We start from the raw sequence: 23,057 nt of genomic DNA, 5'->3' as shown, positions 1-23,057 counted from the left end.
ATTAGAGCTACGCTCGTGGTGTCCCGTCTACCCAGCACTCTTTGTCACATAATGCTTTGAAACTACTGACGGTCTTGGCCGCCACCACCTTCTCACTTAACTTGTTCCAACTGTGTACCACTCTGTATGCGAAAGGAAATTTTTGTATATTTCTTTGGCATCTTTGTTTAGTTAGTTTAAATCTATGGCCTTTTGTTCTTGAAGTTCCAGGTCTCGGGAAATCTTCCCTATCGATTTTATCAATTCCTGTTACTATTTTGTACATAGTGATTTTATCACCTCTTTTTGTTGTCTTCTAGTTTTGGCATATTTAATGCCTCTGACCTCTCCACATAGCTCTTGCCCTTTAGTTCTGGGAGCCACTTAGTAGCATGTCTTTGCACCTTTTCCAGTTTGTTGATGTGCTTCTTAAGATATGGGCACCACACAACCGCTGCATATTCTAGCCTTGGCCGAACAAAACTCGTGAACAATTTCTTTAGTATTTCGCCATCCATGTATTTAAACGAAATTCTGAAGTTAGAAAGCGTGGCATAGGCTCCTCACACAACGTTCTTTATGTGGGCCTCAAGTGATAGTTTTCTATCTAGAATCAACCCTAGACCTCTTTCTTTTATCAGAATTATATAAAGATTTCTCACATAATTTGTAGGTTGTGTGGGATCTATGTTCTATTCCACATTCCATAACATGGCATTTATTCACATTAAATTTCATTTGCCAAGTGGTGCTCCATATATTTATTTTGTCCAGGTTTTCTTGAAGGGCATGACAATCAATTAAATTTTTTATCCATCCCATTATCTTAGCATCATCAGCAAACATGTTTATATAATTCTGTATTCCAACTGGTAGATCATTTATGTAGACAATGAACATTTCTGGTGTATGTACTGTGGTACTCCACTTGTGACACTTCTCCAGTCCGATTGCCTCTGATTACTGCCCTCATTTTTCTATCAGTCAGAAAATTTTTCATCCATCTTAGAAGCTTACCTGTCACCCATCCAAAATTTTCTAGTTTCCAGAACAACCTCTTATGTGGAACTCTGTCGAAAGCCTTTTTTATGTCTAGATAGATGCAGTCGACCCAACTACCTTTATCCTTTAAAATCTCTGTGGCTCAATCATAGAAACTGAGTAAATTCGATACACAGGATCTTCCAGATCGAAAACAATACTGTCTGTGATATTATATAATTTCTCTCCAGGTGTTCTACCCATTTAGTTTTTATTATTTTTTTTCAATCTTTTCACTGTTACACTTGTCAATGATTCAGGTCTATAACTGAGAGGGGTGGGGTCTTCCCTGTTGCCACTTTTGTAGATTGGAACTATGTTAGCCTTTTTCCACATGTTTGCTATGACTCCTGTACACAGGGATGCCTGAAAGATCAGGTGAAGTGGAAGGCTGAGCTCAGATGCACATTCTCTCAGAACCCATGGTGAAACTCCATCTGGACCAACTGCTTTGTTCTTACTTAGCTCCTTTAGCATATTTTCCTCTTCATCTCTAGACACCTCTATACGCTCTATGATGTTCTCAGAAATTCTTATTGTGTCTGGTTCTCTTAAGATTTCATTTTGTATAAACATACTTTGGAACTTTTGGTTTAATGTTTCACACATTGCATTATCATTTTCTGTGAATCTGTTTCCTATTTTCAACCTCTGGATATTATCCTTTACCTGCAATTTGTTGTTTATGAATTTGTAGAATAGGCCCAGTTCTGTTTTACATTTATCCATTATCCCTTTTTAAAAATTTCTTTCTGCCTCTCCCCTTACTGCTGTATAGTTGTTTCTCGCAGCTTTGTATCGCTGGTATGATTGGGGGTTTGGCTTCTATGTTGATACCTGCTTGATGGGGTTCTGCTCTTCTACTCCCCAAGCCCGCCCCGAGGCCAGGCTCGACTTGTGAAAGTTTGGTCCACCAGGCTGTTGCTTGGAGCGGCCCGCAGGGCCACATACCCACCACAGCCCGGCTGATCCGGAACTTCTCTTAGAAAACAGTCCAGTTTTCTCCTGAAGATGTCCACGGTTGTTCCGGCAATATTTCTTATAGTCGCTGGGAGGACGTTGAACAACCGCGGACCTCTGATGTTTATACAGTGCTCTCTGATTGTGCCTGTGGCACCTCTGCTCTTCACTGGTTCAATCTTGCATTTTTTTCCATATCGTTCACTCCAGTACGTTGTTATTTTACTGTGTAGATTTGGGACCTGGCCCTCCAGTATCTTCCATGTATATATTATTTGGTATCTCTCTCGTCTCCTTTCTAGAGAGTACATTTGGAGAGCTTTGAGACGATCCCAATAATTTAGGTGTTTTATCTCGTCTATGCGTGCCGTATATGTTCTCTGTATTCCCTCTATTTCAGCAATCTCTCCTGCTCTGAAGGGGGAAGTGAATACTGAGCAGTACTCGATACGGGACAACATAAGTGACTTGAAGAGTACAACCATTGTGATGGGATCCCTGGATTTGAAAGTTCTCATAATCCATCCGATCATTTTTCTGGCTGACGCAATATTTGCTTGGTTATGCTCCCTAAACGTTAGATCGTCGGACATCATTATTCCCAAATCCTTGACATGCTGTTTTTCTACTATGGGAAGATTCGATTGTGTTTTGTACCCTGTATTATGTTTCAGATCTTCATTTTTGCCATACCTGAAATTTATCACTGTTAAACATCATGTTATTTTCTGCTGCCCAATCTGCTTTGTTGACATCTGCTTGTAGTTTTTCAATGTCTTTCATTCCATTTTTGTGTCTTTTGGTCTGTGGCCCTCTCTCAATTTCTGTTGAACCAATCCTGTTTTCTGGCCCTGCATCTCTGTTTTGGTATGAATGTTTGTGTGCCTTCATTGTATATTTTGCAAAATTTGGCATACATTTAATTTACTTCCCTGTCTAGCAACAAGTCTGCCTAATTACTTATTAAACAAATTTTGAAGTTCCCCATAGTGACCTCTCTCTCTTGAAATCAAGTTTATCAACTGTTTCAATGTCCCCATTTTCTGTGTGTGTGTGTTTGGAGGCTAAGCTTGCTGATACCATGTGTGTGTGTGTGTGTGTGTGTGTGTGTGTGTGTGTGTGTGTGTGTGTGTGTGTGTGTGTTTGGAGGCTAAGCTTGCTGATACCGTTTGTGTGTGTGTGTGTGTTTAGAGGCTAAGCTTGCTGATACCGTTTGTGTGTGTGTGTGTATTTGGAGGCTAAGCTTGCTGATACCATGTGTGTGTGTGTGTTTGGAGGCTAAGCTTGCTGATACCATTTGTGTGTGTGTGTTTAGAGGCTAAGCTTGCTGATACCATTTGTGTGTGTGTGTTTAGAGGCTAAGCTTGCTGATACCATTTGTGTGTGTGTGTTTGGAGGCTAAGCTTGCTGATACCATGTGTGTGTGTGTGTGTGTGTGTGTTTGGAGGCTAAGCTTGCTGATACCGTTTGTGTGTGTGTGTGTGTTTAGAGGCTAAGCTTGCTGATACCGTTTGTGTGTGTGTGTGTATTTGGAGGCTAAGCTTGCTGATACCATGTGTGTGTGTGTGTTTGGAGGCTAAGCTTGCTGATACCGTTTGTGTGTGTGTGTGTGTTTAGAGGCTAAGCTTGCTGATACCATTTGTGTGTGTGTGTTTAGAGGCTAAGCTTGCTGATACCATTTGTGTGTGTGTGTTTAGAGGCTAAGCTTGCTGATACCATGTGTGTATTTGGAGGCTAAGCTTGCTGATACCATGTGTGTGTGTGTTTGGAGGCTAAGCTTGCTGATACCATGTGTGTGTGTGTTTGGAGGCTAAGCTTGCTGATACCATGTGTGTGTGTGTTTGGAGGCTAAGCTTGCTGATACTATGTGTGTGTGTGTGTTTGGAGGCTAAGCTTGCTGATACCATGTGTGTGTGTGTGTTTGGAGGCTAAGCTTGCTGATACCATTTGTGTGTGTGTGTTTAGAGGCTAAGCTTGCTGATACCATTTGTGTGTGTGTGTTTAGAGGCTAAGCTTGCTGATACCATGTGTGTATTTGGAGGCTAAGCTTGCTGATACCATGTGTGTGTGTGTTTGGAGGCTAAGCTTGCTGATACCATGTGTGTGTGTGTTTGGAGGCTAAGCTTGCTGATACCATGTGTGTGTGTGTGTGTTTGGAGGCTAAGCTTGCTGATACTATGTGTGTGTGTGTGTTTGGAGGCTAAGCTTGCTGATACCATGTGTGTGTGTGTGTTTGGAGGCTAAGCTTGCTGATACCATGTGTGTGTGTGTGTTTGGAGGCTAAGTTTGCTGATACCATGTGTGTATTTGGAGGCTAAGCTTGCTGATACCATTTGTGTGTGTGTGTTTAGAGGCTAAGCTTGCTGATACCATGTGTGTGTGTGTGTTTGGAGGCTAAGTTTGCTAACACCGTGTGTGTTAGCACCTATTTTTACTCACCTGTTTAAATAATAATAGGGGTGTGTACCACCTCTGGTGCAATTGTAGGGACCCACAGCCTTGAAGAAAATAAAGAGTATTCAGAGAAGAGCTTGTGGATTCTCACTGAACACTAATATTTTCTTCTCCTACCACCCCTCTTATTTTGTTTTATGCTGTATTCTATTATATATCATATAAATACATAGCCAAATGGCAATATTTATTATGTCTATACAAAAAGAAGACATCCACTTTATTTTTTTTCTCTCCTTTGTTTCTATGTGGATTTTGTTGTGACTAATGATTCTCCTCCTTCCCATCAACAGGTCTTCCTCACTCGGCTTGCTCGGCTTTTGTGTTACTGTGAGGGTGCCATCATCGTTTACCCTTCAAGACTGACTCATGCTGGCATTGCATTTGTGGACTTCCCTTCACAGTAAACAGTCCTTCTCCATATGGTGATTGTCCAGGGCAAGCAGGGTGTGACTGCCATCTTGGAGAAGCAGGGTCTTTTAATATGAAGAATCTTCCGTCTTCTCTACTTACGCCAGCTTGTGCCGGCCTTGCATTCTTGTTACTTCATGGCCCTTGGGCCTTTTTTATTTATTTTACATAATAAATTTTTTGATTAATACCCGTGTTTCACAAGAGATCCTTAACATTTTAAGCACCAATTGTATTGACTAATGTACGTCTTGTAACCTTTAAGACATAAATAGACAAGACATAGATAAATGAGTGAATAATGCTGAGTGACTAGGTTAGGGCGAGGAACATAGTACAGTGTCTGGCTTTGGAAGAATGCCTACTGTTTTAGAAACCTTATTGCCATGATCATAATTGTATGGGTTAAAAAGCATTTGTTGTCACTCCTACACTGTGGCTTGTTGAGCTTGAAACCTTTGCTCCATGTTCGTGTTACATCTGACCTTTTGAAGAAATTGTATGAATCAATATCCTCCAAATTGTTCAGTATTTTAAAGGTTTCGCTCTATTACTCTATCATTTGCATATATCTAAGCATATAGATTAGATATAGATTTAGATTAGATTTTTTATTCAGGTAAAGGTACATACATTGCAGATGAGTTACAAAGGGAAAGACATTGACTAGAGTTCACTAGCTCTATTGGAAGAGAAACGTCTGCAAGACAAGTGTGGGCAAAAATTAAGGTAGCAGCGGCTCACAACGACCCCCAACGGCTTCATTTTGTATCTTCTCCAACTTGCCCATCCTACCTTTACCAAAACAAGAAATGACAGGTGCAGCATAATCAATAAGAAATCTTACAGTACTCAAGTACATCATTCGTAGCACTTGGACTCCCACTCCTTTCCACAGCATGCCAAGGCCTTCAGAGGTTGTAATCTCTTCCGACATTGACTCAACAGTCTGTTCATCTCAGTTTCCAAACTCTCATGGGTATATCCAACATATATGCCTAAATATTTATATATATTAACTCTCTATATTTTTACCGTTTATTTCCAATATAATGGGCCTCCGACTTCTACATTCAAACTTTAGTTTTGTCTTCATTAACCACTAGTCCCATGTGGTGACACTGGTTTCCGAAATTGTCCAACACTGTTTGAATCTTTGAAATATCTTTGCCCTGAAACAAAATATCATCGGCATATATGATTGGAGTTACCCAATTTGAGTATTTCTCAGATGCTATCTTATTCATTAGTACATTAAACAGGGAGAGACTCAACACTCCTCCCTGAGGTGTGCAGAGTTCTTGACCTTGATACCTTGAACCATACAACCTTGATACCACACCTGAGCCTTCCTTTCCTGAAGATAATCCCCTATCCAGCGCAATAATCTCCCTTCAACACCAAGACCAGCTAATTCATATAAAATAATCTCTTTGTTGGCTTTATCAAAAGCTCCTTATAAATCAATAAAAATTCTATAATAATCATTACCATTAGCTAGACATTTAATAATACAGTCAGAGGTACTTTTTCCTCTGAGGAACCCGAAAAATTATTAGACAGCTGATCACCTATTATATTCAAAAGTTTATTTAAAATGATCCTCTCCATCATTTTACAAAAACACGAGGTTAAAGACACAGGTCTGTACTCTCCATTGGCTTAAGGGATAAGGATGATCATAGTTCTTTTTCATTTACTGGGAATTCTGCCCTCTTTATAACTAATATTAAAGAGGTCTAACAGCAGGCTTTTCGTCATAATGGCAAGTTCATTAAGTATTTTATAAGTTACTCCATCCTCCCCAGGGGCGGAAGATTTCCCAACTTTAATCGCCGTTATTAGTTCTTCTCTGGTAATACCTGTGCAAGTGACATCACCACTGTTACCTGCTGTAAGTATAAAATCCTTTCTTAGATCTTTCCAAGAATCAAACGACTCTCTCGTTACAGCGGGTAATTAAATGAACTAAGTTTGGCAGCTTCCGCCCATTTATTTACGAGACCTTTTGCAATTCCTTACTGGTCAGGATGTGCAACAAAATTATGCTTTTTACCCCTTATTTCATTTATGTCTTGCCAGATTTCCTTCAAGTTTGTTACTCCCAACTTTCTCTGCAAACTCCTGCCAATACTTGCTCCAAATTTCCTTTCTCTTCTCCGCACACTTTTATGGGGGGATGCTTTTCTATACCAGATGTTTTCCGGTTCAATGTTGCATTAAATACATCTACCTCCTTAATTAAATCTTAATAAAATGCTTCTGCCGAAACTGGCTTATAAGTATCATACCAAGACTTAATATGACCAACAAGACCCCTTAATTCTCCCTTATTAAACTTTAAGCTTTTCCTCTGAAGGCAGGCATGCTTTTTATCTAGTTTAAGCTGTATTTGTAATGCAAAATCTCTTAGCATTTCATCCACAGTAAGACAATTCTCCTCTATGCCCTCAGCATTTATCAAACAAGCATAATCTAATCTCCCTCCCCTCAGATGAGTAGGAGAGGGCTCGCCCAGCAGTTGAACATCTTCATGTTCAACATGTTCATCTTCATGTTCAGAATCTTACCATCCCTATCCCCAGTTTCCTGGAGTGCTGCTATGTTAATATTCTCTCTAAGAGTATAATAGTGTACATCCACCGCTCTAGTTTTTAATCCATTAACGTTCCATGATAATATTATCAATCTACTTTCATCCATGAACTCCGTAATATTTTTTCTTTCTCCTCACTTGCACAGCTACTACTAACATCGAAGGTAATAGTATTCATATCTATTTTCTTTGTTATTTCTGTATACCTTTTTACTTTAACGAAGGTACCCCCCAGGTGTAGGGAGGAATGATCTTTTCCAGGTATATTTTGAAAATCAGCATCGTTTTGCCACGTACCGCTTCGGTGGGTAGGCGGTTCCATGAGTTAATAACTATGTGGGTGAAAAAGTATCTCCTGTAACTGGTAACTGGCTATTCAGACGAAGGACTTCGGGTAGATGTAGTTTACATGGACCTGAACAACGGTCGTAGTCTGCTGTCTGCTCTGTGTCGAGGCTGTAGCGTCTTGGGTCGATTAGAACTGTACACGCCGAGTGCTACATTCTTGACTGGAGATTGTACTGTGTGCTATTCGATTGATTGATGAAGATTAAGCCACCCAAGAGGTGACACGGGCATGAATACCCCGTAAGTGGTGGCCCTTTTGAACCATTACCAATATCAAGAGCTGATGCTGGAGATCTGTGGAGGTGCGACTGCACCCTGCGTGACGGGAGATGTCTCCCGTGTGGTGTGTGCTATTCTGATTTATTTATAAAGATTAAGCCACCCAAGAGGTGGCACGGGCATGAATAGCCCGTAATGTGCTATTCTCAAGTCGCTTGCTTATGTACGGTGACGACACCTCACAGTAAGATATAGAAGGGTGGAAAACCGTTACCTGTAAATAGGGATAGGATTAATGCTTGTGTAATTAGTTATGCCATTATGATGATGAGATAATGGAGTATAAGGATTACTCGATCACTACATCACCTTCAACTATTACTAGGGGAACTATTCCATGGTCCAGCGATTTTCTGAAAAGGAGTTTCACTGGCAAGCATAGTGAATTAAGAGCATAAGAATAAAGGTAACTGCAGAAGGCCTATTGGCCCATACGAGGCAGCTCCTATCTATAACCACCCAAACCCACTCATATACATGTCCAACCCACGCTTGAAACAATCGAGGGACCCCACCTCCACCACGTTACGCGGTAATTGGTTCCACAAATCAACAACCCTGTTGCCAAACCAGTATTTACCCAAGTCTTTCCTAAATCTAAACTTATCCAATTTATACCCATTGTTTTGTGTTCTGTCATGTGTTGATACTTTTAATACCCTACTAATATCCCCTTTGTTATGTCCATTCATCCACTTGTAAACCTCTATCATATCACCCCTAACTCTTCGCTTTTCCAGTGAATGCAATTTAAGCTTTGTTAATCTTTCTTCATATAAAAGATTTCTATTTTGGGGAATTAACTTAGTCACCCTACTCTAGACACGTTCAAGTGAATTTATATTCATTCTATAATATGGCGACCAAAACTGAACTGCATAATGTAAATGGGGCCTAACCAGAGCAAGATATAGCTGAAGAACCACACCAGGTGTCTTGTTACTAACACTTCGATTAATAAATCCCAGTGTCCTATTTGCCTTATTACGAGCATTCATGCATTGATCCTTTTGTTTTAAATTCTTACTAATCATAACTCCCAGATCCCTTTCACAATCCGACTTCGCAATCTCAACACCATCTAGCTCATATCTTGTAACTATCATCATTACCTAGTCTCAAAACTTTACATTTATCAGCATTAAACTGCATCTGTCAATCTTTTGACCATTTCAAAACCCTATTTAGATCAACTTGAAGTGATAGTGAGTCTTCTTCCGTGTTAATTTCCCTACCTATTTTTGTATCATCTGCAAATTTGCAAATGTTGCTACTCAACATAAGAACACAAGAACAAAGGCAACTGCAGAAGGCCCACCGGCCCATACGAGGCAGCTCCTACCTACAACCACCCAATTAATTTGCCAGTTCCTTTACGACTTGGGACTTAAATCCATTTACACTTTGGGCTTCTGAGTCTTTTAGTTTGTCAATGCTCTTCCTGATTGTGTCGCGTGTAATTGGTATTTCTCTTAATTCATTCTCCTTACCTCCGACAAACATTTGTGTTGGTGATGGGATGTCATTCAAGCTTTCTAGTGTGAACACTGATGTTAGGTATTCATTGAGAGTGTTTGCCGCCCTTTTATGATACAACTTAAAATTGTTAGTCTCATCTTTTATGGGTCCTACGGAGTCAGTTCTTTGTTTGGGTTTTACTTCGTATATACTTGCCCGAAACGCTATGCGTATTAGTGGCTTTAGGTATTGTATTTTAAATTTTAAAATTTTGCCCCGAGGTGCGAGTTTGTTGGGAGTACTTAGCTGTATCATTAGCAAGGTAATTAACTATAGTTTGCTGTCCTCCGTCCTTTAACAAATCCATTGACCCCTCCCCTAACTTGCCTATTTTGTGCAATAGTCGGTTTAGGATGATCCTTTCAAGCATCTTCCAAGTGCATTACATGAGACTGATAGGTCTATAATTGCCAGGGTCATTGGGTTTCGGTATTGGGACCATTATTGCATGTTTCCATTGTGTGGGCAACACTCCACATAGGAATGACTTGTTAAACAGGTGGAGTAGTGGATTGCCAGACACTTCACACAGTGCATTGAGTATGTCGTAGGTGACGCCATCTTCACCAGGTGCTGTACTTTTACCCTTTTCATAGCCCCCTTTACTTCCTTGGCTGTAATTGGTTCCCCATACTCGTCATCACTAGATTGTGCTCTTGTTATCCTAATCCTTCTGTCATTATGTCGGAGGAGCTGTTCCCTGCTTACTTCTGCAGGGAGGGAGGAGGATGATGCTGCATCACTCCACTTGTGTATTAGTTCTTCAGCCTTACCCTGGGGGTCGTTGTGAGCCGCAGGCCGGGCTCTGCTCCCCTTAGCTACCTTAATTTTTGCCCACACTTGTCTTGCAGACGTTTCTCTTCCAATAGAGCTAGTGAACTCTAGTCATTGTCTTTCCCTTTGTAACTCATCTGCAATGTATGTACCTTTACCTGAATAAAAAATCTAATCTAAATCTATATCTAATCTATATGCTTAGATATATGCAAATGAGAGAGTAATAGAGCGAAACCTTTAAAATACTGAACAATTTGGAGGATATTGATTCATACAATTTCTTCAAAAGGTCAGATGTAACACGAACCAGGAGCAAAGGTTTCAAGCTCAACAAGCCACAGTGTAGGAGTGACAACAAATGCTTTTTAACCCATACGATTATGATCATGGCAATAAGGTTTCTAAAACAGTAGGCATTCTTCCAAAGCCAGACACTGTACTATGTTCCTCGCCCTAACCTAGTCACTCAGTATTATTCACTCATTTATCTATGTCTTGTCTATTTATGTCTTAAAGGTTACAAGACGTACATTAGTCAATACAATTGGTGCTTAAAATGTTAAGGATCTCTTGTGAAACACGGGTATTAATAAAACAATTTATTATGTAAAATAAATAAAAAAGGCCCAAGGGCCATGAAGTAACAAGAATGCAAGGCCGGCACAAGCTGGCGTAAGTAGAGAAGACGGAAGATTCTTCATATTAAAAGACCCTGCTTCTCCAAGATGGCAGTCACACCCTGCTTGCCCTGGACAATCACCATATGGAGAAGGACTGTTTACTGTGAAGGGAAGTCCACAAATGCAATGCCAGCATGAGTCAGTCTTGAAGGGTAAACGATGATGGCACCCTCACAGTAACACAAAAGCCGAGCTAGCCGAGTGAGGAAGACCTGTTGATGGGAAGGAGGAGAATCATTAGTCACAACAAAATCCACATAGAAACAAAGGAGAGAAAAAAATAAAGTGGATGTCTTCTTTTTGTATAGACATAATAAATATTGCCATTTGGCTATGTATTTATATGATATATAATAGAATACAGCATAAAACAAAATAAGAGGGGTGGTAGGAGAAGAAAAGATTAGTGTTCAGTGAGAATCCACAAGGTCTTCTCTGAATACTCTTTATTTTCTTCAAGGCTGTGGGTCCCTACAATTGCACCAGAGGTGGTACACACCCCTATTATTATTTAAACAGGTGAGTACACACACGGTGTTAGCAAACTTAGCCTCCAAACACACACACATGGTATCAGCAAGCTTAGCCTCCAAACACACACACACACACATGGTATCAGCAAGCTTAGCCTCCAAACACACACACACACACACACATGGTATCAGCAAGCTTAGCCTCCAAACACACACACACACACATGGTATCAGCAAGCTTAGCCTCCAAACACACACACACATGGTATCAGCAAGCTTAGCCTCCAAATACACACATGGTATCAGCAAGCTTAGCCTCTAAACACACACACACAAATGGTATCAGCAAGCTTAGCCTCCAAATACACACACACACATGGTATCAGCAAGCTTAGCCTCTAAACACACACACACACACATGGTATTAGCAAGCTTAGCCTCCAAACACACACACACACACATGGTATCAGCAAGCTTAGCCTCCAAACACACACACACATGGTATCAGCAAGCTTAGCCTCCAAACACACACACACAGAAAATGGGGACATTGAAACAGTTGATAAACTTGATTTCAAGAGAGAGAGGTCACTATGGGGAACTTCAAATTTTTTTTAATAAGTAATTAGGCAGACTTGTTGCTAGACAGGGAAGTAAATTAAATGTATGCCAAATTTTGCAAAATATACAATGAAGGCACACAAACATTCATACCAAAACAGAGATGCAGGGCCAGAAAACAGGATTGGTTCAACAGAAATTGAGAGAGGGCCACAGACCAAAAGACACAAAAATGGAATGAAAGACATTGAAAAACTCAAGCAGATGTCAACAAAGTTTTCGATTGGGCAGCAGAAAATAACATGATGTTTAACAGTGATAAATTTCAGGTATGGCAAAAATGAGGATCTGAAACATAATACAGGGTACAAAACACAATCGAATCTTCCCATAGTAGAAAAACAGCATGTCAAGGATTTGGGAATAATGATGTCCGACGATCTAATGTTTAGGGAGCATAACCAAGCAAATATTGCGTCAGCCAGAAAAATGATCGGATGGATTACGAGAACTTTCAAATCCAGGGATCCCATCACAATGGTTGTACTCTTCAAGTCACTTATGTTGTCCCGTCTCGAGTACTGCTCAGTATTCACTTTCCCCTTCAGAGCACGGTTGCACGGTTGTTCCTGCCGGAACAACCGTGGACATCTTCAGGAGAAAACTGGACTGTTTTCTAAGAGAAGTTCCGGATCAGCCGGGATGTTGTGGGTATGTGGCCCTGCGGGCCGCTCCAAGCAACAGCCTGGTGGACCAAACTCTCACAAGTCGAGCCTGGCTTCGGGCCGGGCTTGGGGAGTAGAAGAGCAGAACCCCATCAAGCAGGTATCAAAATAGAAAGAAGCCAAACCCCCAATCATACCAGCGATACAAAGATGCGAGAAACAACTATACAGAAGTAAGGGAAGAGGCAGAAAGAAATTTTTAAAAAGGGATAATGGATAAATGTAAAACAGAACCGGGCCTATTCTACAAATTCATAAACAACAAATTGCAGGTAAAGGATAATATCCAGAGGTTGAAAATAGGAAACAGATTCACAGAAAATGATAATGCAATGTGTGAAACATTAAACCAAAAGTTCCAAAGTGTGTTTATACAAAATGAAATCTTAAGAGAACCAGACACAATAAGAATTTCTGAGAACATCATAGAGCGTATAGAGGTGTCTAGAGATGAAGTGGAAAATATGCTAAAGGAGCTAAGTAAGAACAAAGCAGTTGGTCCAGATGGAGTTTCACCATGGGTTCTGAGAGAATGTGCATCTGAGCTCAGCCTTCCACTTCACCTGATCTTTCAGGCATCCCTGTGTACAGGAGTCATAGCAAACATGTGGAAAAAGGCTAACATAGTTCCAATCTACAAAAGTGGCAACAGGGAAGACCCCACCCCTCTCAGTTATAGACCTGAATCATTGACAAGTGTAACAGTGAAAGGATTGAAAAAAAAAAAAAATAATAAAAACTAAATGGGTAGAACACCTGGAGAGAAATTATATAATATCACACAGACAGTATTGTTTTCGATCTGGAAGATCCTGTGTATCGAATTTACTCAGTTTCTATGATTGAGCCACAGAGATTTTAAAGGAAAAAGGTAGTTGGGTTGACTGCATCTATCTAGACATAAAAAAGGCTTTCGACAGAGTTCCACATAAGAGGTTGTTCTGGAAACTAGAAAATTTTGGATGGGTGACAGGTAAGCTTCTAACATGGATGAAAAATTTTCTGACTGATAGAAAAATGAGGGCAGTAATCAGAGGCAATCGGACTGGAGAAGTGTCACAAGTGGAGTACCACAGTACATGCACCAGAAATGTTCATTGTCTACATAAATGATCTACCAGTTGGAATACAGAATTATATAAACATGTTTGCTGATGATGCTAAGATAATGGGAGTGATAAGAAATTTAGATGATTGTCATGCCCTTCAAGAAAACCTGGACAAAATAAATATATGGAGCACCACTTGGCAAATGAAATTTAATGTGAATAAATGCCATGTTATGGAATGTGGAATAGAACATTGATCCCACACAACCTACAAATTATGTGAGAAATCTTTATATAATTCTGATAAAAGAAAGAGGTCTAGGGTTGATTCTAGATAGAAAACTATCACTTGAGGCCCACATAAAGAACGTTGTGTGAGGAGCCTATGCCATGCTTTCTAACTTCAGAATTTTGTTTAAATACATGGATAGCGAAATACTAAAGAAATTGTTCACGAGTTTTGTTCGGCCAAGGCTAGAATATGCAGCGGTTGTTTGGTGCCCATATCTTAAGAAGCACATCAACAAACTGAAAAAGGTGCAAAGACATGCTACTAAGTGGCTCCCAGAACTAAAGGGCAAGAGCTATGTGGAGAGGTCAGAGGCATTAAATATGCCAAAACTAGAAGACAACAAAAAGAGGTGATAAAATCACTATGTACAAAATAGTAACAGGAATTGATAAAATCGATAGGGAAGATTTCCCGAGACCTGGAACTTCAAGAACAAAAGGTCATAGATTTAAACTAACTAAACAAAGATGCCAAAGAAATATACAAAAATTTCCTTTCGCATACAGAGTGGTACACAGTTGGAACAAGTTAAGTGAGAAGGTGGTGGCGGCCAAGACCGTCAGTAGTTTCAAAGCATTATGTGACAAAGAGTGCTGGGTAGACGGGACACCACGAGCGTAGCTCTAATCCTGTAACTACACTTAGGTAACTACATTTGGTGTCAGCAAGCTTACCGTCGAAACACACACAAACAGCCTGCCTATTATTCAAGGCCTTCTCTGAGTACTCTCTATTTTCTTCTCTGAGGCTATGGGTCCCTAATCTTGCACCAGAGGTGGTACAACTTTTAAGTTTTTAACTACTGCACTGAGCACCTGATTTTGGCAAAGACTTCTTAGTGCAATTGTCAAGGACATAGTTCTGGTATTTTTTTGTTTATAAATATTCAGGTATAGTTAATGTCAAAATGTTTCAAAACTCAACAATTTATATTTCAAAACAAAAAAAGTAATGAAAACATTACAAAACATTAAAATATAGCCTAATTAATTAATTAATAAAATAGTACAACTCTCAGAATGTCTAAAGGTGCTTTGAGCAATGAAGTAGTTAATTTTATATATATAATATTATATATATAATATATATTTACCTGTGACTACTGCTTAGCAAAAATTTGATCTCTGTGAAAATTGGTCTCGTCATTGCTAGGAGATATTTTAAGACCATGATATGCTGTGGATGGCACTGTAGTCTTCAAGTCATCAATCTAAAAATAGAGGTAATCTTTTAAAATGTAAATTTTGTATAAAAAAAAATGCAAAAATAAATTGCAAGAATAATATGAAGTTATTATACATTTTTTTTTAATTATTTAAATATTTGTGAGACATTATTAAGAAATGTATGAAGTACAGATTCTCTAAGACCTGATATGTATCTGCTTATGTTCCACCACATTACATTCAGGGCTGAAGAGAAAACACAGCCAGTAAGGTAATGATCACTTAGGATGGACTGGGATGCTACATGTAGGTGGGGGCTAAGCTGCGTGAGGCTAGGATGCCCAGCCTGCCTTGTCTAGGCTGGGCTGGGCTAGGCAACACTAGGAAGGAGTCAACAAATCTCTGGAGTGCCTTACTTTTCCTGATATCCTTAAAAAAGCAAGAATGATGCCATTTTATAAAGGAGGCGAGACAGCAGACATAAACAATTAAAGAAAAATATCAAATCTACTTATACTTTCAAAAATATTTGATTTTTTTTTTTACAAACATCTCTTCCTACTTTGTAAAATTCAACATGAATACAAACACACACACACACCCCTAGGAAGCAGCCCATAGCAGCTGTCTAACTCCCAGGTACTTATTTACTGTTAGGTGAACCAGATATAGAGAATAACCACAAAATGCTATCTTTATAAGAACTATCTTGTAAAGCCACTAGTACACGCAGCATTTCAGGCAGGATATATAATATTAATATTATATATATATATTATATATATATATATATATATATATATATATATATATATATATATATATATATATATATATATATATATATATATATATATATATATATATATAACTGAAAACTCACACCCCAGAAGTGACTCGAACCCATATGCTATGACCAAGATTACCATCCGAGTGCCAGCGGGGAAGTGGGTCAAATAGCCTCGGCTATCACTTCCTTATGTCTGGTCGTGATGGTCAAGCGGATTAAGGCGTCCCTGTACATATCAGTTGCGTTGCTCCTGGCAGTATGGGTTCGAGTCACTTCTGGGGTGTGAGTTTTCAGTTGCATATTGTCCTGGGGACCATTCAGGCTTGTTCGCATATATATATATATATATATATATATATATATATATATATATATATATATATATATATATATATATATATGAATACATACATACGGGACAAAGAGCCAGAGCTCAACCACCGCAAGCACAACTAGGTGAGTACACACACACACACATTATATATATATATATATATATATATATATATATATATATATATATATATATATATATATATATATATATATATATATATATAATATAAATAATGTGTGTGTAAACATGCCACGTGTGTGTAAATCACAAAAATTAACACTTGATGAAGAATGTGACAGTGTCAGACCACGGAGGAAGAATTGAAACAGAAATTTCCTTAAGTACTTTCATATATTAATATATCTTCAGAAGGAATAATTTTTTATATAAATTAAATTAAAAAAAAATCATTCCTCCATCGTCTGACACTCATATATATATATATATATATATATATATATATATATATATATATATATATATATATATATATATATATATATATATATATATATATGAGTGTCAGACGATGGAGGAATGATTTTTTTTTAATTTAATTTATATAAAAAATTATTCCTTCTGAAGATGTATTAATATATGAAAGTACTTAAGGAAATTTCTGTTTCAATTCTTCCTCCGTGGTCTGACACTGTCACATTCTTCATCAAGTGTTAATTTTTGTGATTTACACACACGTGGCATGTTTACACACACATTATTTATATTATATATATATATATATATATATATATATATATATATATATATATATATATATATATATATATATATATATATATATATATATATATATATATGTCGTACCTAATAGCCAGAACGCACTTCTCTGCCTACTATGCAAGGCCCGATTTGCCTAATAAGCCAAGTTTTCATGAATTAATTGTTTTTCGACTACCTAACCAAACGTAACCTAACTTTTTCAGCTACCTAACCTAACCTAAAAAGATAGGTTAGGTTAGGTTAGGTTAGGTAGGGTTGGTTAGGTTTGGTCATATATCTACGTTAATTTTAACTCCAATAAAAAATATTGACCTCATACATAATGAAATAGGTAGCTTTATCATCTCATAAGAAAAAAAATTGAGAAAATATGCAGGCTATGAGAAAATTTGAGAAAATATAATAATTCAGGAAAACTTGGCTTATTAGGCAAATCAGGCCTTGCATAGTAGGCCGAGAAGTGCGTTCTGGCTACTAGGTACGACATATATATATATATATATATATATATATATATATATATATATATATATATATATATATATATATATATATATATATATATATATATATGGAACCCTCAACCCTATAAGTGGAGGGTTCCTACAAACTCAACCAGAGGTGGTACCCTCTATATATTAATAAAAAGGCAAGGCTATGCTAAATCTAGGCAGGGATTGGCTTGGCTAAGCTGGTCAGGGCTTGGCTAGGGTAGGAAGGACTGGTCATGTTTAAAAGCAAGGCAGGGTTAGGCTAGGCAAGACTAGGTAAGGGTATACTGGGATAGGCTTGGCTACGGTAGGCTAGGAAGAGGTAAACTAGGATAAGCAAGGCTGTGCAAGCACTATGCACAGCTAGAATGAACTATGCTAAGATGGTTTAAGCTGGGCTAGGTTAGGATAAGCTGAGTCATGCAGGGCCCCGATTGACCAGTGGAGTCTAATAGTCTAACCTTCTAGCTAGTTTGCTGACCTAAGAGTGTAAATGCCTAGCCCCTAACCTGAGATATATACAAGAGTTGTTACATTCTTGTACAGCCACTAGTACGAGTAGCGTTTCGGGCAGGTCCCTGGAATACGATCCCCGCCGCGAAGAATCGTTGTTTCATCCAAGTACACATTTTACTGTTGCGTTAAACAGAGGCTACAGTTAAGGAATTGCGCCCAGTAAATCCTCCCCGGCCAGGATACGAACCCATGACATAGCGCTCGCGGAACGCCAGGCGAGTAAATAAATAAATAAATAAATATAAATATGTTTATTCAGGTAAGGTACATACATACAAGTGATGTTACATTAATGGATTGATATATAGATAGAGCTAGTACATACAATGCCTAAAGCCACTATTACGCAATGCGTTTCGGGCAAGAAAAACATTAATATCTAGAACTTAATACTAATTGAGCATAAAGAATAAAAAGTGTTGAAAACAAATACAAATAAAGATAAAAAAAGGGGGAACATGACTGAAAAAGCAGCACAAATACAATAGGTTGACAAACAGTGTTGATTAAAAAAAAATATAATACTAATAAAATAAAATAACAGACATGGGTTGACAATAAAGGAGTGAGGTGGGTTACAGGGAATTTATTAGGTATTGTTTAGTTTTTATCTTAAACTGGTTGAGAGAGGTACAGTCTTTAACATGGTGGGGAAGGTCATTCCACATTCTGGGTCCCTTGATTTGTAGAGCATTTCTAGTTTGATTAAGTCGTACTCTAGGAATATCAAAACTGTATTTATTCCTGGTGTGGTGCTCATGGGTTCTGTTACAACCTTCAATGAAGCTTTTGAGGTCAGGATTGGCATTACAGTTCAGCGTTTTATATATGTATAATACACAAGAGAGAATGTGCAGTGACTTAATATCTAACATATTCAGAGATTTGAGTAAGGGTACCGAGTGATGTCTGGGGCCAGAGTTGGTTATTGTCCTAATAGCAGCTTTGTGTTGGGTAATGAGAGGACGTAAATGATTTTGGGTAGTAGAACCCCAAGCACAAATACCATAGTTGAGGTATGGATAGATGAGGGAGTAATAGAGAGTAACCAGAGCAGGGCGGGGTACATAATATCTGATCTTAGAAAGAATGCCAACAGTTTTTGAAACTTTTTTTGATATATTTAGAATGTGACCCTGGAAATTCAGCTTGTGGTCGATGAGAACGCCAAGGAATTTGCCATCTAATTTGTTACAAATTTGGGTATTGTTTATTTTGAGATTTATCTGATTAGAGGATTTATTGCCAAACAGAATATAAAACGTTTTGTCAATGTTAAGGGTGAGTTTGTTGGCAGTTAGCCAAAGATGGACTTTCTCTAGCTCAGTATTTACTGTGGCATTTAGAGCAAGGGGGTCAGGACTGGAGTAAATGAAGGTTGTGTCGTCAGCAAATAGAATTGGTTTGAGGTGTTGGGAGGCATTTGGAAGGTCATTAATGTAGATGAGAAAGAGGAGAGGGCCAAGTATGCTGCCCTGAGGAACACCAATGTTGATGGGTAGGGTGGGAGAAATTGTATTATTCACAGAAACATACTGGAGCCTGTCAGTAAGATAAGATTTGAGGTATTGCAGGGAGTGTCCTCTGACTCCATAATGATGTAATTTAAGAAGAAGGTTTTGATGGTTGACAGTGTCAAAAGCCTTACGCAGGTCCACAAATAACCCAACAGGAAACTCCTTTTTATCAAGAGCTGCGTGAATTACGTTAATCATACTAATAAGTGCATCGTTAGTGCTTTTTTTGGGTCTGAAGCCATATTGACAAGAGCTAAGTATATTGTGTTTGGCTAGAAAAGAGTAAAGCTGCTTGTAGATTAGCTTTTCGAATATTTTTGACAAGTTAGGCAGGATTGATATAGGTCTATAGTTGTTAACATCAGTGAGATCACCACATTTGTAGACAGGGGTTACTCTTGCTTTTTTTAGAATGTCAGGAAAGGTTTGGAGTTCAAGTGACTTGTTGAAGAGCAATGCAATAGCAGGGGCTAGAGATCTGGAGGCTTTTTTGTAAATTAAAGTTGGTATCTCCTCGAGGGCACTAGACTTGGTTTTAAGGGAAAGGATTATTTCATTGACATCAGTGGAACTAGTAGGCTTTAGGTACAGAGACTGTGGATAGTTACCTGTAAGATAGTCCTTAACATCAGTACAGGAAGATGGAATATCATTTGCAAGGGATGACCCAATGGAAGAGAAGAACCTATTGAACTCAATAGCAGAATCAGAGGCTGAAAGCTGACCAACGTTATTGGAAAGGAGTGTTGGTTTGTTATTTAAAATCTTCTTTGATCCCAATATTTGTGAAATTGTGCTCCAAGTTTTTTTAATGTTGCTCTTTATTTGGGTAAATTTATCTTCATAGTATTTAGTTTTGGCTCGTCTAATTATTTTAGATAGCAATAACGAGTAATTCTTTGAGAAATCTTTGGAGACTGTTCCTAGCCTATACTTCTTCTCAAGGTCGTGTTTTTTGTTAATGGATTTAAGTATTCCCTTTGTAAGCCAAGGATTGTTAAGTCTTTTGCTTGTGACTTGTTTTGTAAGCATAGGACAGTGGGTGTTATAAAGACTAAGAGTTGTTTGTAGAAAAGATTTCACTGCTAGGTTGATGTCCCCTATGTTACCTAACTCGGACTCCCAGTTGACATTATCAGCAGCAGTTATAAAATTGTTTATAGCAGTTTCATTGTGCAGCCTAAAGCTTAACTCCCTTGTCTCTAGAGGTGGTTTGCTAATGTTAGTTAAGAGAAATGTGGGGTAATGGTCTGTAGTGCTATCGGTGATTATACCTGAAGTAAGCGGAGAGGTTATGTTGGTCCAGATGTGATCTAGAGTCGTAGCAGTACTATCAGTGATTCTAGTTGGTCTAGTGATTAAGGGTATGAGGAAGCAGGAATTCATACAGTTGAGGAAGCTAACAGCAGTAGGGTGTTCAGGCTCGCAGAGGTCAATATTAAAGTCCCCTGCGATAATTAGATGGTTTTTGTTCAATCTGTTATCTAGTATTAGATTTCTAAGGTTTGAGTTGAATTCAGACACATCAGTGTTAGGAATTCTATAGACTGCACCCACAGACAGGACAGACTCGGCACCCTTGACTCTGAAACTGGCAAAAATATACTCCCCACAGCAGTCTCTAGTTCTAATTATTTTTAAGCATGTTAGTTCTTGGTGGTAGTAAAGAGCAGTACCACCACCTCTCTGCATTTGACGACAGTTGTGAATTGCCGAGTAGTTAGGCATGTTAAAGAGTTGAGTATTATCCTCTTTCAACCACGTTTCAGTAAGTATAATAAAAGAGAATTTGTTGTCAATAGTTTCAATCAAGGCACTAACATCATCGAAGTGTTTACCTAGGGATCTAACGTTCAAGTTGATTACAGAGATATTGAGATTATCTGATAATACATTGTTTACATCATTTGCTGTAAAATATCTGCAATTTTGATCATTGAAGTGATGATTGTCATAGATAGTGGATAAGAGGTTTAGTTCTGGGTCTATACTTGTCTGCATAAAAAGGCTGATTGCAGGAAAACAAGGTAAGAATGGCAAATTACAAAATAGAAAACAAAGAAAAAAGCAGATTAAAAATTCTAAAGTAAAATAAACTTAATGGTAATTTTAAGTAAAAAGAAAAAAAAAAACTTAATGGGAACTAGGAATGTAAAAAATTAACTAGAATAATTAATAACAATAGATGACCAAAAAAGTAAAAAAAAAAAAAAAAAAAACAATTATGAGTGTCCTACCACTACACCACCTGCTGCAATATTATTATAAAAGAAATATTACTTATTATAATCGTAAATACTAAATACCTGTTGTGTTGATTTAGGGGCGACGACGATCGTGGGATCGGATGCGAGCCACAGGTGGCCTACACCATGCTTTCTAAGGCGTCCCTCTCATAACAAAAACAAATCCGTGCATTCATACACAAACAGAGATCCCGTGGTTATGCGAATACTTGCAATTCTTTTACTTAAAATAATAACAATTAGATTAATAATAATTAACATAATTTTTACTCAAGATTCATAAAAATCATTAATACTATTTTAAAAGAAGATTTATAAGACATCTAAAAACAGATATACAGACTTTGTGTGATATTTATTTCAACATTATATATTAATAGAATGTTGTAACTATTATTTTTAAATATTAGGTAGTTTCCCGCTACGTATATCGCATATAAACGTTGCAAAAAGATTTTAGACTGAATTAACACATTACACATTTATGGAGTAATTAACAACAAAACAATCTTTATTTTCATTGCAGAACATATATCAGAGCATACTAGTGACATACATTTAAAATAGTGTGATTTTTAAACAATTCGGTTGTAAACCCGCAGAACCGCCTACCCGCCAAAGACGTAACATAAGAAATGGTATATAATTCATTATTTTAAATTCCATATATAATCATTAATAATTTTCGGCAGCTATCGAGGTTCTCCATAGGTAAATTCCTGTACTCTAACAAGATGCTACTTGCTGTTTAGCTGTTTAAATTCTTGGAAAATTGTAATGACCAGCGACATAAAATATAACAATGAAATAGTAGCTGGTAACTGCAGGTGAACGAAAAATTAAATTCCAAATTGATTAGATGTTTTTCTAAATATAAAGATCGACCTGAAGGAATTTTATGAATTATGGACTAATTAAACAAAAAAAAATAGGTAATTTTACTTGAAGAACAGATACCAGAGAATAGTTTGTGAGTACATTTATATTGTATAATGGGAGAAAGCCCCTGGTAGCCGCGAATTAAAATAACCACCTACATTAATTGATAACTAGGAAATAGTATCTGGAAACTTTAGCTGAACGAAAACACAATACCAATTTGTTTAGATG

At 37.9% G+C, this 23,057-nt stretch overlaps 2 long non-coding RNA genes across 2 annotated transcripts in view; one reads left to right on the top strand and one right to left on the bottom strand.

Annotated features, from left to right (window-relative positions):
• LOC138357683 (uncharacterized) overlaps window positions 1-5,035 on the top strand; it is a 7,843-nt gene extending 2,808 nt beyond the window's left edge. The window contains exon 3 of the long non-coding RNA XR_011225107.1: window positions 4,728-5,035. This is a non-coding gene — a long non-coding RNA (uncharacterized lncRNA). The remainder of the gene's footprint in view (window positions 1-4,727) is intronic.
• A 5,953-nt stretch (window positions 5,036-10,988) lies between these two features.
• On the bottom strand, window positions 10,989-22,154 carry LOC138357682 (uncharacterized). The gene is made up of 3 exons (XR_011225106.1): window positions 22,008-22,154; window positions 15,237-15,353; window positions 10,989-11,255 (listed from the first exon to the last, which is right to left on the bottom strand). It is a non-coding gene; the product is annotated as an uncharacterized lncRNA (long non-coding RNA).
• Window positions 22,155-23,057: the final 903 nt, after the last annotated feature.

Source organism: Procambarus clarkii, chromosome 79, assembly GCF_040958095.1.
Source record: "Procambarus clarkii isolate CNS0578487 chromosome 79, FALCON_Pclarkii_2.0, whole genome shotgun sequence".
NCBI classification, from domain to species: Eukaryota; Metazoa; Arthropoda; class Malacostraca; order Decapoda; family Cambaridae; genus Procambarus; species Procambarus clarkii.
The sequence above is the reverse complement of the archived record's forward strand: the minus strand, read 5'-3'. Positions and strand labels throughout refer to the sequence as shown.